At 49.5% G+C, this 16,656-nt stretch overlaps 1 protein-coding gene across 3 annotated transcripts in view; it reads left to right on the top strand.

Annotated features, from left to right (window-relative positions):
• Positions 1-16,656, top strand: part of SNX31 (sorting nexin 31) — a 95,877-nt gene that overhangs the window by 7,030 nt on the left and 72,191 nt on the right. The window lies entirely within an intron of this gene.

A 16,656-nucleotide genomic window follows, 5' to 3' on the forward strand; every position in this document is an offset into this window, starting at 1 on the left:
CTAAGGCGCGATCGCCTGCTGTGAGTGATTTTCGCCCATCTGCGCATGCATAGAATTCACAGTGCGTGTGCGCAAGCCATTCGTTGCGATCTGATTTTGGTTGCTCGTAAGCCACTATCAGGTCACTGCTTTGAGTGAGCGCACTTTGCCATAGCTCGCTAACACACAGTGCGAGTGCTTAATATCCGGCCCCTTTTTACCAGCGAGCGATCGCATTTTGCGAGCGGGTCTGAATCAGGTCCTTTGTACCAAACATTCTATATAAGGTAATTTTCCCATAATCTGGAGAACTTCTATATTATATGATAACATGTATTTAAACTTTACTTGTATTTTGCTTTTATTTAACCTCGAAGTTCAGATTCAGGATTTGGACAGGAGCAATATGCAGTAGTAAGAGACTGAGGGGCAGATGTACTAAGCTCTGGAAAGTGATAAACGACCAACCAATCAGCTCCTAACTGTCATTTTTCAAACACAGCCTGTAACATGGCAGTTAGGAACTGATTGGTTGGGACTTTATCTCAATTCACTTTATCTCCATCCAAGGCTTAGTATATAGACTCCAACAGCCTGCAAGACGACAGTTAGAAGCCGAGTGGTTGGTAGTTTATCACTTTCCAATTTATCACTTTCCGGAACATAGTACATCTCCCCCAAAAAGGACTTCTTTATGAAAAATATGCAAATGCAGAACCTAGAGGGCGGCGCCATCACTGTTCGGATCCCACCTGTATTTGGCTTGCTGTGTGCCTGGAACCAGGGGAGTATCTATAATGGGGGTAGGGTGTGAGGCCCACACTGCACACCCTGCACCCATACTCTTTAATACTTACCTCTCCGATGTGCCACATCGGCTGGAGAGGCGCTACACAAAACACCTGGAAAATGGCCGCAGCGTCCATTTTCCTGGCATTCTGCGCATGTGCAGTAGGGACATCGCTGGGAAAATGGCTGGCGCGCCATTTTCCTGGTGACCTGCGAATGTGCAGTAGAGACCAGGCACAGAGTGCCCGGAGTCTACTGAGGCTGTCAACGGTGCAGCGGCTGCCGGAGAGGAGGGGGCTCCGGAACGGGGAGTAAACACTGGCTCCCCCCTCTCTTAATACGCCCCTGCCTGGAATTACACCATGCAGAGTGGACAGTAGCACAGAGCCACCTGGCGCATTCTCAAGCGCTCAGTTTCTTTCCGCTCCCCCCTCATTGTGATGTCCTTGCGCATCCTCAGTATGCTCTAAGCACTCGGTTTCTTCATGGTGGCCCCACCTCCTCACTGTGATGTCATGATGTCACTTATATGGGGACCGGACAGGCCCAGGGTGCAAACACCCTGCTACTATGGCCATGATCACTTTACTTACAGGCTCTGACCCTGCCATGTGACTGAGCATGCTCAAACCACAGGCCACGGAAGTGCAAACCAAAACAAATGCGCGTCCCACCAGGGAGGGATCAGAAGATTACTTACACAAGGAAATGTTGTGGAGAGCATCACGTCGCCATCGTAATCTTGTCTGGGACGGACATAAGATATTTCTATTTCAGGATTATTCTGCGGAGTTCTCTAAAGCCAGGAAGGCATTCTCCCCAAATTGTGCGCAATTAATCAAGCAAAGTAGAAAATGTTCACTTCTTTACCCTGCGCGTCTACGCATCTACAATGGTTCCTTGTTTGTGGATTTCACTTCTATTGACAGGGCCGTAACTAAGGGGGACTAAGGGGGCATGTGCCCTGGGCGCTGGACTTGAGGGGGTGTCGAGGAGAGTCTGCCAAGGTGGGGCGGCTCCAGGTAGTTACACGTGTGGGTTTGGGCCGCACGCCGGGACCTGAAGGCAGCCGCCTGCAGCCCGGCCTTGAGAGACACAGTGCAGCCATCAGTCTAATGTGACACCGGTCACAAGCCAATCAGAGCTTGCGGACCGGCAGCCAATCAGCGGTGGCTGTCGGCACGCGAGCTCGAATTAGTTCGTCACCGGCGACAGTGGCGCTGACCGATCCCCGGGATGTAGAATCTTTGTCCCATCCCGCGCCGTCCAAGCTCACCCGGCAGGTAAAAGGAGGGAGCTCCCTTAAGGTGCATACAAACGGTCAGATATGTCAGATGAATGATTTGCAAACGATTGAACGATTTTTGACTGCATTAAAATGAATGGAAATCGTCCAAAACTGACAGCAATCAGATGCCAGATATCGTTATCTGACAATCGGGAACGCGCATCGCTCATCCTTGCACACATGTCAGATTTTTCTTTCGGATATGAACGATTTTTAAAATAGTTATCGTTCAGATCTGAAGGAAAATCTGACCATGTATATACACCATTACTGGGTGATCCCATTTTAATGTGGAAATCCGATTTTAATAGTTTCTCATCTGTCAGTTCTGGGGGGGCTGCTGTCATTGGAGGCATTACTGTGGCATAATGTGTAGTAAGGGGCATTACTGTGACATAATGTGTACCCTTAAGGGGCATTACTGTGACATAATGTGTACCCTTAAGGGGCATTACTGTGACATAATGTGTTGTAAAGGGCATTACTGTGGCATAATGTGTTGTAAGGGGCATTACTGTGGTAGAATGTGTTGTAAGGGGCATTACTGTGTTGCATAATGTGTTATAAGGGACATTACTGTGTCACAATACCACACATCCTTTTTGTGCTCTATGTTGCATTTTTTTTTTTATTGAGGGGGGGGTGGCGCACAATTACTGTCTTGCCCAGGGTGACAGAAATCCTAGTGTCGGCCCTGCTGTTGAGGACGCTCAGGGGTACTTAGAAGAGAAGGAAGAGGCCTCTCATGCCTCCCATACTGCTGTAGATTGAGGTATCCTGTATGTGAAATGCTGCTTACCTCTTTGAGGAATTTTTGAGATTCTGGACATTGTGACTTTGCAAGAAACCTTGCTGTCTTTTTTACCGGTGATTTATTTCGGGCAATTTACTCCTATTATGGGTACTAATAAAAAGATATATTTTTAATTCTCCTTGAATTTTTTTGTGTTTTTTTGTTAGAACACATCTGTTTCAATGTGCCTGGCGGTAATGTGATATGTTATGTGGTTGTTGAGGCTGTTAGATAAGGGGCATGTCTACATATTGGTTTATATTGTGTATTTGACAATTAATATATGATCGCAAGTACATTGTGGAAATATACTTTTACTTTTTCACATTGCTTTGAAAGCCTATATGGTTCTGTTATATGTGTTTTGTTCTCCCTGTATGCCTATCCCCTATTGTGTTATCACCCCAACCCCCCCCAAGAGGAAAAGGTGTCCCAACATTTGCTCGACGATTACATCTATTAGACATGTGGAGACTTTTTTTCATCTCACCGAAAAATATTTTTCATGTTTCTCTGCAGCATATGGAACGATGTCAAAAATAGACTATAGGGTCCATTTATCAATGATCGCTTTTGCAATGCGATCAGGGCATGCCAGTACCGCCCATGATTGCAAACAGCGATCCTATCGGCCGGATGTATCATCCGGGACATGCAGGGACACGAGCCCGTCCCTGCGATGTCTCCAGAGAGCTGCCGGCCAGTGCAGGGGGTGGTGCGCATACACAGTACCATGAACTGCACATCCGCCATAGCCAGGGAGGGTTCCGGCGGATCCCTCCGCCAGCTAATAGTGCATGGTGTAGCCCATAGGCAACAGCGGCCAATGCCATCTTCAGATTGCATTAGCTGCGGGCGCCAATATCTGGAATGCTTCGCATTCCGGGTATTGGTAAATTTGGCAGCACCGCATCCCCCATAGGGTAGAGGATGCGGCGGTGGCCGGGATGTTTGGCGGTGGGGGGAGGATTAGACACCCGCAATATTAGGGACTCCGCAGCTGCCTTCCCTCCCGGCCAAGCAGGACAGAAGCCGCCTGACAGCCGGGCAGACCCGGCAGTGGACATCCAGCATCCGCGGCTGCAGCAATCACTGGCAGGGGGGATGCTCGCGTCCAGGCTCCCAGCTGGTGAGAGAGTGAGAGAGCGGGGGGAGAGCTCCCAGAGGGGAGAGAGGATGCAGCGGTGGGGGTTAATGGGAGACAGCAGCAGGGGAAGTGGAGAGGGCATGTGGGAGATGGAGGGGGGGTTACACACAGCAGCGGGGTTAGGCTGCGGGGAGATCCATAGGAACACTGCAGGTGTAGGGGGGAAAAATATGAGATATGGTAAGAACTTACCTTTGTTATCTCTATTTCTACGAAGTCCATAGGGTTCCACAGGATACCTTGGGGTATAGGTGTGACGTCAGTCATCGGGCACCACAGAGTTAAGCTTTCAGCCTCCCAGGATGCACTAGGGTCCCCCTCCTATACCCCGCCCCCGAGCCAAGGCACCTCAGTTAGTTACCAAGCCATAGGCCGGAGGAGGAGAAGGAAGAGAGAGAAAGAAGATCTGGATACACACAAGAATCACACTCTCACCAGAGGGAGACGCAAAAACCGGTGACCAGAATAAAGCCCATCTGCTGCACAGGTGCGACAGGGCGGGAGTCCTGTGGAACCCTATGGACTTTGTAGAAATAGAGATAACAAAGGTAAGTTCTTACCATATCTCATATTTTCTACTTCAGGGTCCATAGGGTATCCACAGGATACCTTGGGGATGTCCCAAAGCAGTATCCTTCAAGGGTGGGGACGCTCCTGTGCTGAAAGGAGAATCCGCCGCCCGAAGGAAGCATCCTGAGAGGCGAAGGTGTCAAACCTGTAATACCTCACGAAGGTATGGACAGAGGACCACGTAGCAGCCTTGCAGATCTGGACTGCAGAGGCACCACGTCGAGCTGCCCACGAAGGACCCACAGACCTAGTGGAATGAGCCTTCAAAGAAGGAGGAGCCGGCAGACCTTCATGAAGATAAGCTTCAGAAATAGCCATACGGATCCCGGCTGCCAAAGTTTGCTTTGAAGCAGGCCAACCCTTTTTACGGAAGCCATAGAGGACAAACAAGGCGTCCGACTTCCTAAACGAAGAAGTGCAGTCAACATAAGTCCTTAAGGCCCGCACAACATCCAAAGTGGCCTCACTCACTGAAAGGCCAGGTAAGTTAAAGGCCGGAACAACTATTTCCTCGTTAACATGAAACTGGGAAACAACTTTGGGAAGAAATTCAGGCCGAGTGCGGAGCACTGCCCTGTTCCCATGAAAAATCAAGAAAGGAGGTCTACAAGAAAGATCCCCTAAATCAGAAACACGTCTGGCCGAAGCAATGGCCAGAAGGAAAACAGTCTTCGCTGTTAGCCATTTAAGATCCACTGAGCCCAGTGGTTCAAACGGCGGTCCCTGGAGAGCCCTCAGGACCACAGCCAAATCCCAAGGTGCCACAGGTGGAACAAAGGGTGGCTGAATGCGGAGGACACCTTGCATAAAGGTGCGCACATCCAGATTGTAGCAATCCTACGGTGAAACCAGACAGACAGGGACGAAACCTGTACCTTCAAAGAAGCAAGGCGAAGCCCATGATCTAGTCCTGCTTGTAGGAAGGCGAGTATCCGGAACAGACGAAACTCCCGCGGTGCATAACCTCTCGGTCGACACCACTGGAAGAACGTATGCCACACGCGATGGTATATCCTCGTGGAAGACTGTTTCCGAGCTCGTAACATGGTACGCACTACAGAGCTGGAAAACCCCCTGGACCTCAGCATGGCTGTCTCAACAGCCACGCCGTCAAAGACAGCCGAGTCAGGTCCGGGTGAAGACAAGGACCCTGAGACAGAAGGTCCGGTCGTAGCGGCAACCGCAGAGGACTGTCCACGGACAGACCCTGAAGGTCTGAGAACCAGTGCCGTCTGGGCCACGCGGGAGCTATCAACAGGAGCGTCCCTCCTTCCTGTTTGAATTTCCGGATTACCCGTGGAAGAAGGGAAACCGGAGGAAACAGGTAAGCGAACCGGAACGTCCACCGGACGGACAGAGCATCCACCAGAGACGCCTCTTCGTCTCTTGTGCGAGACCCGTACACCGGCAACTTGTTGTTGTGCCGGGACGCCATGAGGTCGATCTCTGGAAGACCCCACTTGTCCACCAGTAGTTGAAAAACGTCAGGGTGCAGGGACCATTCCCCCGGATGAACGTCCTGGCGACTTAGAAAGTCTGCCTCCCAATTTAGCACTCCCGGGATGAAGACAGCTGATATGGCCGGAAGATTGCGCTCCGCCCATAACAGGATCCGAGACACCTCTACGAGAGCCGCCCGACTTCGGGTTCCTCCTTGCCGGTTTATGTAGGCCACGGTGGTAGCGTTGTCCGACTGGACCTGCACTGGGCGACCCTGGAGAACCCGATGTGCCTCCTGGAGGGCATTGAAGACCGCACGGAGTTCCAAGATATTTATTGGAAGCTCCGCTTCTGTCGGAGTCCACCTGCCCTGGAACAAGTGTGGACCCGAAACTGCTCCCCAGCCCCGAAGATTGGCGTCCGTTGTCAACAGGACCCAATTTGGTACCCAGAACGGACGTCCCTTGCTGAGATGGGTCGTCTGCAACCACCAGGCAAGGGACAGGCGAACCTCCGGGGTGAGCACCATCGTCCGGGACTTTAGAGACTGAGGCAGCCCGTTCCACTTGGACAGGATCAGGTGCTGCAGAGGTCTGGAGTGAAACTGGGCATATTCCACCATGTCGAACACCGACACCATGGAGCCCAGTAACCTCATCGCCGAGTGTAGAGACACCCGGCGGCTGTGCAGACAACTGCGCACCCTCGACTGTAAAGCAGAGATCTTTTCCCCCGTCACAAAGATCCTTTGCTGTCCCGAGTCCAATAAGGCTCCGAGGTGCAGAATCCGCCGAGACGGGATTAGAGTGGACTTCTGCCAGTTTATTAACCAGCCGTGCCGTTGCAGTAGCGCAATGGTCAGGTCCAAGTGGCGCAGAAGGAGCTCCGGAGATCCTGCCACTAATAAAAGGTCGTCCAAGTACGGCAACATGCGGACTCCCTGCAGCCGCAGAGAAGCCGCCATGACCGCCATCACCTTGGTGAACACACGCGGTGCTGTTGCCAGGCCAAAAGGTAACGCCCGAAACTGAAAGTGGTCGCAGCGGATTGCAAACCTGAGGAATTGTTGATGGCGCAAAAGAATAGGGACATGCAGGTAAGCGTCCTGTATGTCCAATGACACCATGTAGTCCGCAGGTTCCAGCGCCAGAATGATGGACCATAGGGTCTCCATCCGAAACTTCGGCACCCGCAAAGACTTGTTGAGAGCTTTGAGGTTGAGAATCGGACGACACGACCCATTGGGCTTCTGCACCAAAAAGAGATTGGAATAGAAACCCTGGCCCCTCTGGGAGAATGGAACAGGCACTATAACTCCAGCCTGGAGCATAGTGTGCAAGACCTTCCGCAGCTCCGTGGCCTTGTTCCGGTCTGATGGTAGACCCGTGGTGAAAAATCGAGCCGGGGGTCTGTGCCGGAAAGAGGGCGTACCCGTGGGAGACCACCTCGAGAACCCAAGTGTCTGTCGTGGTGACCGACCAACACCGGGCGAACTGCAGCAGGTGGCCTCCCACTTTGGGATCCCCCAAAGGGAGGCCCGGACCGTCAGGCCACAGGCTTGTCATCTGGCTTAGGGGCCGGACGTCTGGTACTCCATGCCTGCTTCCGGGGCTTGGCCAATTTCTTGGGACCAGCCTGTCGGAGAAAAGACTGTAGTTTGGGCCTGCCCTGGGCCCTATAAGACCTAAAGGACGATGGTCCTGAACCAGAAGGAACAGCGGCCGACGGGAGACATGCCGATTTGGCTGCCGCCAGCGTGGCCACAATCTTGTCCAGATCTGGACCGAAGAGAACTTCTCCGTTAAAGGGCAACGCCTCCAAACCCTTTTTGGAAGCAGCGTCCACCTTCCAGGATCGTAACCACAAGGTGCGACGAGCAGCCACCGCTGCCGAAGAAATTCGAGACACCAGGGTACTAATGTCTAAGGCTGCCTCGTTGATATAAGTGGCCGAATCACGGAGATTATCAATCAACTCCGTCTGTTCGGCCGGACAGTCGGAATCAAAGGACGCCTCCAATGAATCCGCCCCACGCTCTATCGCTCTGGCAACCCAGCAAATGGCCATAGCCGGCCGCGCTGCCCCCCCCCGCAAGGGAATAAGCAGACTTCAGGCAGATCTCCACCTTGCGGTCCATAGCATCCTTAAGGGAGGACATGGATGGCATCGGCAATGTGGCACTACGGACAAGACGTGTCACATGAGAATCCACCTGTGGAGGGGATTCCCACTTAGCAAAATAAATATCCGCGAACGGATAAGCCACTGCCAGGCGCCTCTGCGGCTGGTATCGCTTGCCAGGCTGTTTCCACGCCTCCTCTAAATGGTCCACCAACTGACCCGAAAGAGGAAAGACTGTGGCGTCACCCTTCACATCCTTAAAAAAGGCATACTTGGATTTAGCCACTGGGGGAACTTTGTCCTCAATCACCAAGGCTGTGCGGACTGCCCGAATAAGTCCAGGAATATACACCTTGGACCTAGCGTCAGCGTCCTTAGTATGGAGAGGTTCCTGATCGTAAGGATCCAGAATCTCCCCATCATCAGACGTCCCTTCGTCATCCTCATAATGAGCCGACAGAGATGCCACCGGCCGTTTATGTGGCCGCATCACAGCCTCCCCCTGCAACACATCCGACAAGTGCTGTACAGAACTCGTCAGGGAGTTAACCCACGCCGGCTCCTGAGAAACCGGGAGAGGGGAAATAGTGAGACTGCGGGGTACCACCAATTGTCTTGGGAAACCCTGCATGGGTGACGACACCACTGATTGCTGGGACAAACCCATCTGCGTAAACGCGGGCTACGGAGCTAACTGGCCCACTAGGGTTGTAAGCGCCTGAGCGAAACAAGCCCAGGGCAGCTCCTGTACCGGTGCTGTAACCGTAATAGGCTGCGCCATTGACAAACACTGCCGGCAGAGGCCCTCCGCGCTACCCTCCCCCTCTGCTAAAGGTACTTTACACGTAGTACACTGTAGCCGGAGAGGAAAATCACTTTCAGACATGATGGTACAAAGTATGTGACCCCTCTCACCAATTGTTTTTTAAAGAGGCGAGAGACCACCCTGCAGCACCGCACCGCAAGGGCTTAGCAGAAAGAACAGGGACAGTAATAAAGCTGACAGTCAGAATAGAAGATACAGGCAGCAGCGCTAGCACAGTCACATACAATGCAAAGAAAATCAATTCCTGCACTAACCTCGCTGATAAATCAACTACACAGACACAGAGTCTGGTAGGACACAGCGCTGCATACACAGACCTGACCACAGCGGAGGAGAGGTATGCGGGGGGACCCAGACCACGATGCCTCCGTCCAGGCTTCCAGCAGCGTTCACCATGCGTTCAGGAAGATGGCCGCCGAGGACCAGAGAGGAGGCTGGCCTGGGGGAGGAGCGCTGCCACAGGGCCAGTCGGCGTGCTGCAGAGAGGGCTGTGTGCAGCGAAGGGAGGCGCCGGCTGTGAGACAGGGAAGGCGCACTCCCCTGGCATGCATTTAACCCCCGGGATGCCGCAGCGCTACCGCTCTGCTGCGGTCCGCTGTCCCAGGGGGGTAGTGGAAGCGCAGGTTATATACCTGGCTCCACGCTGCAGCCTGTCCCCAGGGAGCCCCCTGCCTGGGGACTTTGGACCATGTAACAGCGGGGACCCACCGCGGGACCCCGCTGCTTACCTTGCTGTCCCCCTTGATTCCGGCCATGGTTCGGAACATCTGGGGTCACCGCTAGCTATGACCCCAGATGCTCACCAGCATCCCCGGATCGGTACCGGCGTTCTGGTACCGGCGGGGGTGTAGGGAAGACAGCATGGACGTCAGGACTGACTGTCCATGCTGTACATCCAGATGTGCAGCCACAGCTGCATGCAGGAAAACTTCAGGGGCTCTTCTTAGCCCCCACTCCAACAGGTGCACCCGACTCCGGCCGGGCACCAAACTAAACTGAGGTGCCTTGGCTCGGGGGCGGGGTATAGTATAGGAGGGGGACCCTAGTGCATCCTGGGAGGCTGAAAGCTTGACTCTATGGTGCCCGATGACTGACGTCACACCTATACCCCAAGGTATCCTGTGGATACCCTATGGACCCTGAAGTAGAAATATCACTTTTCCGAAAAGCTGACTCTGCAAAAGGAGCATCTTTTCGGGAGTGATACTTTTGTTACGGTATGCAGTCGGGAAGCCGGCAGACCTAATCCCGACAGCCAGCTTCACAACAGCTTAATCCCAGCGAGGGTTAAATGACAGGTGTCTAAATCTAGACGCCCGTCATTTTACCGATGCCGGGAGACCGGCGCCCAGCATCCCGATCGAAGGGATGCCGGGCGCCGCTGTGGGGGGGGGGGGGGGAGGAGTGTTCGGTTTAGGGTTCCCGTGGGGGGACTTGGGGTTAGGCACCCCCCCCAGAAGGTTGGGTTTAGGCGGCGGGGAAGGGGGGGTTAGGTTTAGGCATTTAGAGGGGGATTAGGGTTAGGCACCCCTAAGGGAGGGTTGGGTTAGGGGGTAGAATAGGTTAGTGAATACTTACCTGTGGACGATCGGGATTTTCATCCTTGTCGGGATTTGAACCACTGGGCATGGGTCCGGCGGTAAATCATACCAATTCCTTTGTTACAGAAGCATGATTGATGAATTCCTCCAAAACATTTTTTAAACTTGCACCGAGTTTAAAACATAATTATCACAAGTGATAATTATGTAATGATGAATAGGCCCCTATATGTACTTCCTAAGCCAGGTAGGGAGCTGTCTGACCCAGGATCTTATCATCCAATCTCGTTACTGAATATTATAAAATGTTGACGCAGATAGATTAAAACATGTTCTACCGGTCATAATCCACCCTGATCATACCGGTTTCATACTCAGCAGAAATGCTACTGTTAGCACTCGGGGAGTGTTAGCTACTATACGGGGAACCCATCCTTCCAGTAATTCTCGCCTAAGGCAATTTTATCTTTAGATGCGCAGAAAGCATTTGCTATGGTACATTGGGATCATTTGTTTAACTCACTTCAGAGATTTGGCATACCAGAAAAATGTATAGCGTTCCTCAAATTACTTTATTTACAGCCCTCATCTAACATTTTGTGTAATGGTTTCCTTTCAGATTCCTTTTTAATTCAACGAGGGACAAGACAGGGATGCACCCTGTCGCCCCTATTATTTGCAGTAGCATTCAACCACTTGCTATTGCATTACAACAATCCCCCCAGTATCAAGGCATTCTGATTAATAACCTAGATCTTCGTATTGCACTATTTGCAGATGCTATGTTGCTTTTCTTAACTGATCCCGTTGCATCGCTTCTGATAGTTTTACATATTATCTCACAATTTGGGTAATTGTCGGGATATAAAATCAATATAAATAAATCTGAGCTGATGCCACTAGGTAGTAATGTATCTATCCTTCAATTATCACCTCACTTTAATGAAATGCGGATTGTAAACACCCAATTTAAATATTTGGGAATTCATATTCCATTTTGTCTTTCCAAATTATACTCTGTCAACTTCAAACCATTGATCTCAGCCATCTCTAAATTATTAGACAGCTGGGAGTTATTGCCTTTATCTCTTTTAGGAAGGATAACTGTTATTAAAACTATAATTTTTCCGAAATTAGCCCTTACCATGCAAATGATTGCTATTAGTATTTCAAAGCCAGGTATTAAAAAAACTTTATATAATGTTTCAAAAAAGCATCCTGAGACCATTCATATGTGAGGTTGCTTCTCAGCCAAGGGAGTGGGCTCACTCACAATTTTGTCTAAGAACACAGCCATGAATAAAGAATGGTACCAAAACATCCTCCAAGAGCAACTTCTCCCAACCATCCAAGAACAGTTTGGTGATGAACAATGCCTTTCCCAGCATGATGGAGCACCTTGTCATAAGGCAAAAGTGATAACTAAGTGGCTCGGGGAACAAAACATCGAAATTTTGGGTCCATGGCCAGGAAACTCCCCAGAACTTAATCCCACTGAGAACTTGTGGTCAATCCACAAGAGGCGGGTGGACAAACAAAAGCCCACAAATTCTGACAAACTCCAAGCATTGATTTGGCAAGAATGGGCGGCCATCAGTCAGTATGTGGCCCAGAAGTTGATTGACAGCATGCCAGGGCGAATTGCAGAGGTCTTAAAAAAGGAAGGGTCAACATTGCAAATATTGACTCTTTGCATAAACTTAATGTGATTGTCAATAAAAGTATTTGACACTTATGAAATGCTTGTAATTTTACTTCAGTATACCATAGTAACATCTGACAAAAAAGTCTAAAAACACTGAAGCAGCAAACTTTGTGAAAACCAATACTTGTGTCATTCTCAAAACTTTTGGCCATGACTGTATATGGAACCTCAGATCGGACTTTGTTTAGCAGCTATAAATCTACTCTTACCCCTCCCTCCCCATCCTCTCCTCCCATTTCTTTTCCTTTTGGTGAGGTTGGTTTATTATTGTTTGTAGAGGAAATCACTGATTTGTGTGTTCACGTTATACTAGTTGTGAATATTATCTATATACGCTGTGTTCCTTGCCAGGGCCATAACTAGGGTAGTACAACCTGTGCCAGGGCACTGCAGGGCAGGGGGACTGTTTATGCCTGTCCTGTTTATTATCGTTCTTACTTGTAGCTTCCTCTTCTTTTATCCCCAGCATCTCCTGACTGCCCAAGGAGTATCCCTATCTCTTCCCTGGCCCTTCCCCATGAAGCCATGACCCTTTTTCAGGTGCACTATCTTATGTTTCTATTTCAAAAATGGAGGGGGAGGGGGGGTGCCAATGCTCTCTCTGGCGCAGGGCACCAAAAAGTCTAGTTATGGCTCTGTTCCTTGCTAACAATATTGTTCTACTGTTTGAATATGTTCTGACTCAGCTTTTTCTTTTGATTGCTTTGTATGTTTTATTGAGAAAATCTGAATAAAGATATTTAAAACAAGGTCTGCTTGTTAGAAAGGATAGAATATATAACATGGTGCATTTTACATAGGGTCTACTGGACCCTGATTAAATAATGTGAATTTGGAGGGTCTTCCTCAGACTTGGCAGTACTGCAGCTAGATGAGCTAAGTCAACTAGGAGAAAGTGACCTCTAAAGTGTGCTTCCCTGTGGCATCGATGCCATGGGTGGAGCCACAGGGAAGCACGTCAGGTTATTGCCGCAGCTTCTACAGCAATCACCTGACATGCTTCCCCATGGTTCCACCCATCTACACTACGGCGTAGTGAGTGACTCCCATCCAGCCCTGCCGGAAAATAGCACACAGCAGCCCTCCCTAAGTGGTCTATTTACTAAGCAGTGTTAGGAGACAGAGTGAAAAAGTGATAAGGTACCAGCCAATCAACTCCCAACTGTCATTTGTTCAACACAACCTGTGAGATGGCAATTAGGAGCTGATTGGCTGGCACCTTATCACTTTTCACCCTGTCTCCTAACACTGCTTAGCAAATAGACCCCTATATCTTTTGCTCCTTTACTGCACGTACCTCCTTGGAGCCAGTAATTAACAGTGAAATGTGCCTGTTCTTAAATGTTATTTACAAACTACAACAATATTATTGTAATAATGTAATGCATTTTTATTTTCTATGAAATTTTTTTTTTTTTTCTTTTTTCATTAAATTACCTTCTACTTACTGTTCAGTCATTTGCCAGATTTTTTTTTTTTACAATTTTAGTAGCTCTTCAGGAGGTTTAATTTTTCTAAAGTAGCTCAAACCTCAATTAACGTTGGAGACCACTGATCTAGATCAACCAGTGTGTAACTGTGAGTACGGCTGTACCAGTAACTACCACTACATTTCAATAAACCTGACACCTGGTTATGTATTTGGACTATTTGTTGTGTCTGCCATTCCGCAAGAGGAGTTTTTTTACTCTGCATACCACTGCCAAATAGCACACACATAATAACAGTGGACAAATGTAGTACAAAGAAGTACTATTTAGATTGGTAATTTTAGGTAAAGGATCAATAAATCCTAAAATATAATTTTTCATATGATACCTAAGGAGTGTTGACATGCACCTTTTTATTGAAATATGTTATTGAAAAATATGATCATTTTACATCCCATTCAGTGGACATGCTATGGGGGGGCGGGCCGCACCGGCTGTCACTCTCAGAGGGGACGACACCAAAATGCCAGCTCCTTCTCAGTGACAGGAGCCGGGTGCTGCAGTGTGACATTCTCCTGCAGCACGCGACTTCTGTCATAGAGGAGGAGCCGAACGTGTAGGCACTAGCCTCTGGGGGCAATCTCCAACAGCAGTCTCAACTTTTTGACCTGTACCAGTAAAACCTCTGCTCTAATCTCCATTTAATTGCCTTTTTAGATCTAGTACAGGTCAAAAAGTTGAGACTGCAGTCACCTCAACCATTGTGACGTCACTGGCTTTGCCACTGTGTACAATGAACCAATCTACATTGTGTATTTCTGCAAAACAAGTGTGCAAGTCTGTCAGTCACTGCTCTGTTAGAGAACCTCCATTTCTTTCTACATAACGGCAGCCTCTTGCATAGAAGTGAAATCGTGCATGAGTATTTATTTACGTAGAAATATTTAGCATTTTCAGGTACACCATTCCGCTCAGTAATAAACTGCATTTAATCTCAAGTACTGGCTCAAATGGTGGCTTTATGTATCTGACTCGCATGCAGCAGCATGTATTGGTGGTCTCCCATCTGTGACTGTATGCATCTGTCCTTTCAAACTCCTTTCCTTGTGTACGTCCCGAATGTGCAAGGACTGAGATGCCCACTTTTAGTGCCCGTGCACGCTGTAATACCAATTGGTTCGTGAAGGGGGAGTGCCCTAATTGTGCGGGGTGTGGCCATGCCCCCTTAGGGGAAAAAATAATAAAAGAATCTATTTGGAGGGGAGCGCTGTGTGCCCCCAGAGCACGGCGCATAGTCAGTGGGGGCCGCGATCAGTGTGATTGCTCCTCCCACAGGCATAGGAGACTCTTGTGGCTGCTACTTAGCAGCTGCGAGCAGTCTCTCAGTGCAGCCCAGCACACAGCAGTGTGTGCTGGGCTGCTGTAATGAATGAGGGAGGGGGCGGCAACTGGCCCCTCCAGGAAGCCCGGACCAGGGTAATTAGTACCCCCTCTCACCCCTCTCTGTGCTCCTGGTCTCACCATCAAAACTTGCATCAGTCCAATGGCAGGTGCAGCTTCTCCGTCTGACCCCGGCCTCCTATGCCTGCGGCTGTGTGTCTGGGAACGTAGTCGCTTGCATTGATACGCCCTCGACGCTCCCATAATACACCCATAGACCTTTTTTGCATGCACTGCTAGCAACCTTCCTGTCACTGCCCAGGAACTCCTGTCACTTTTGTGCCACATTTCTGATACCATCTGAATCAATCGCAACAGCCCCTTTCTGCATACACTCTGTAGTGTTCATTCTAGCACCCTGCACCTGTCACAACCCGTGCAGTTCCACTTTCCTGCCTGGGGTGTCGCTCTCTGCTCTGGTGCTTCTAGCACACTCTGGTCTGTATCTCAGCAGTTAGTTGGATCAGCAGAGAGCGACACCCCAGGCAGGAAAGAGAACCTGCACAGATTGTGACAGGTGCTAGAATGAACACACACTATGTAATACATGCGCCCTAGGGGTCTTCAGAAATGTTCACGTATGCGCAGTTGAAAATAATCACACAACTACGTGTACATCAGAATTGCCCGTGTGCCTCTGAAATAAGGTCCTGTGTGTTATTAGAGTTTAGTTACTAGTTTACAAGAATAAACACAGACAGTGCTTGTATTACAATAACACATTATTTATCGGTACTGCAGAGTTTTTTTAAAGTATCACAAAGTAATGTGGTGAAGTGTGAACTTGTTTTTGTACTGGTTGGAAATTCTCAAGACGTTGCATGATCACATGCCCTTTGTAATGTAACACGCGGAACACAATCCTGAAGTGCCAGGAAGTAAAATATAAAAAAAGTATATTTAGGAAAGTCCCCAGTTAGTTTGTGTTTGGCTATTATAGGAGTTCACTATGACTCTAAACAGGGGCGTATCTATAATGGGTGCAGGGTGTGCCTGGCACAAGAGCGCCTGGGTCCAGGGGGGCCCCGCACCGCATACCCTGCACCCATAGTATTACTTACCTCTCCGGAGTCCCACATTGGCGCTGTAAAAACCACTGCAAAATGGCCACCATTTTCCCGTCGTTTGCGCATGTGCAGTACAGGGGAAGTGGCCATTTTCCCAGTCACCTGCGCATACTCTATAGACTCTGGGCACACACTAGTGCCCATAGTCTATAACTCTGTTGCTGGCCGCGCACACCTCAGTGCGCTGCCGGCTCCCAGACAGAGAGGGGCCCATGTCGGAGACTGCACATGGGCCCCCTCCTCTCTAGAAACGCCCCTGACTCTAGATTACAAAGAGTGTTTGTGGTCTGTCCAATTTCTAGAGAAGAACTGCAACCACGTTTGATTTCAACAGTATAAACAAAATATGTGTAGTACTTCGCGGTCTCCTTTTAAAGGTCTAAGGGGCCTATTCATTAACACACAAAATTCTCTGGAGGTAATTAGGTTTAGAACTTGCATGGAGTTCTACCTAATTACTGGAGGAATTCATCATTCCTCCTCCCCATAAGTATCTATTCCGAAAAGCTGTCATTTTTGC

This window comes from Taudactylus pleione, unplaced genomic scaffold, assembly GCF_031769625.1.
Source record: "Taudactylus pleione unplaced genomic scaffold, aTauple2 ptg000314l, whole genome shotgun sequence".
Classification (NCBI taxonomy): Eukaryota; Metazoa; Chordata; class Amphibia; order Anura; family Myobatrachidae; genus Taudactylus; species Taudactylus pleione.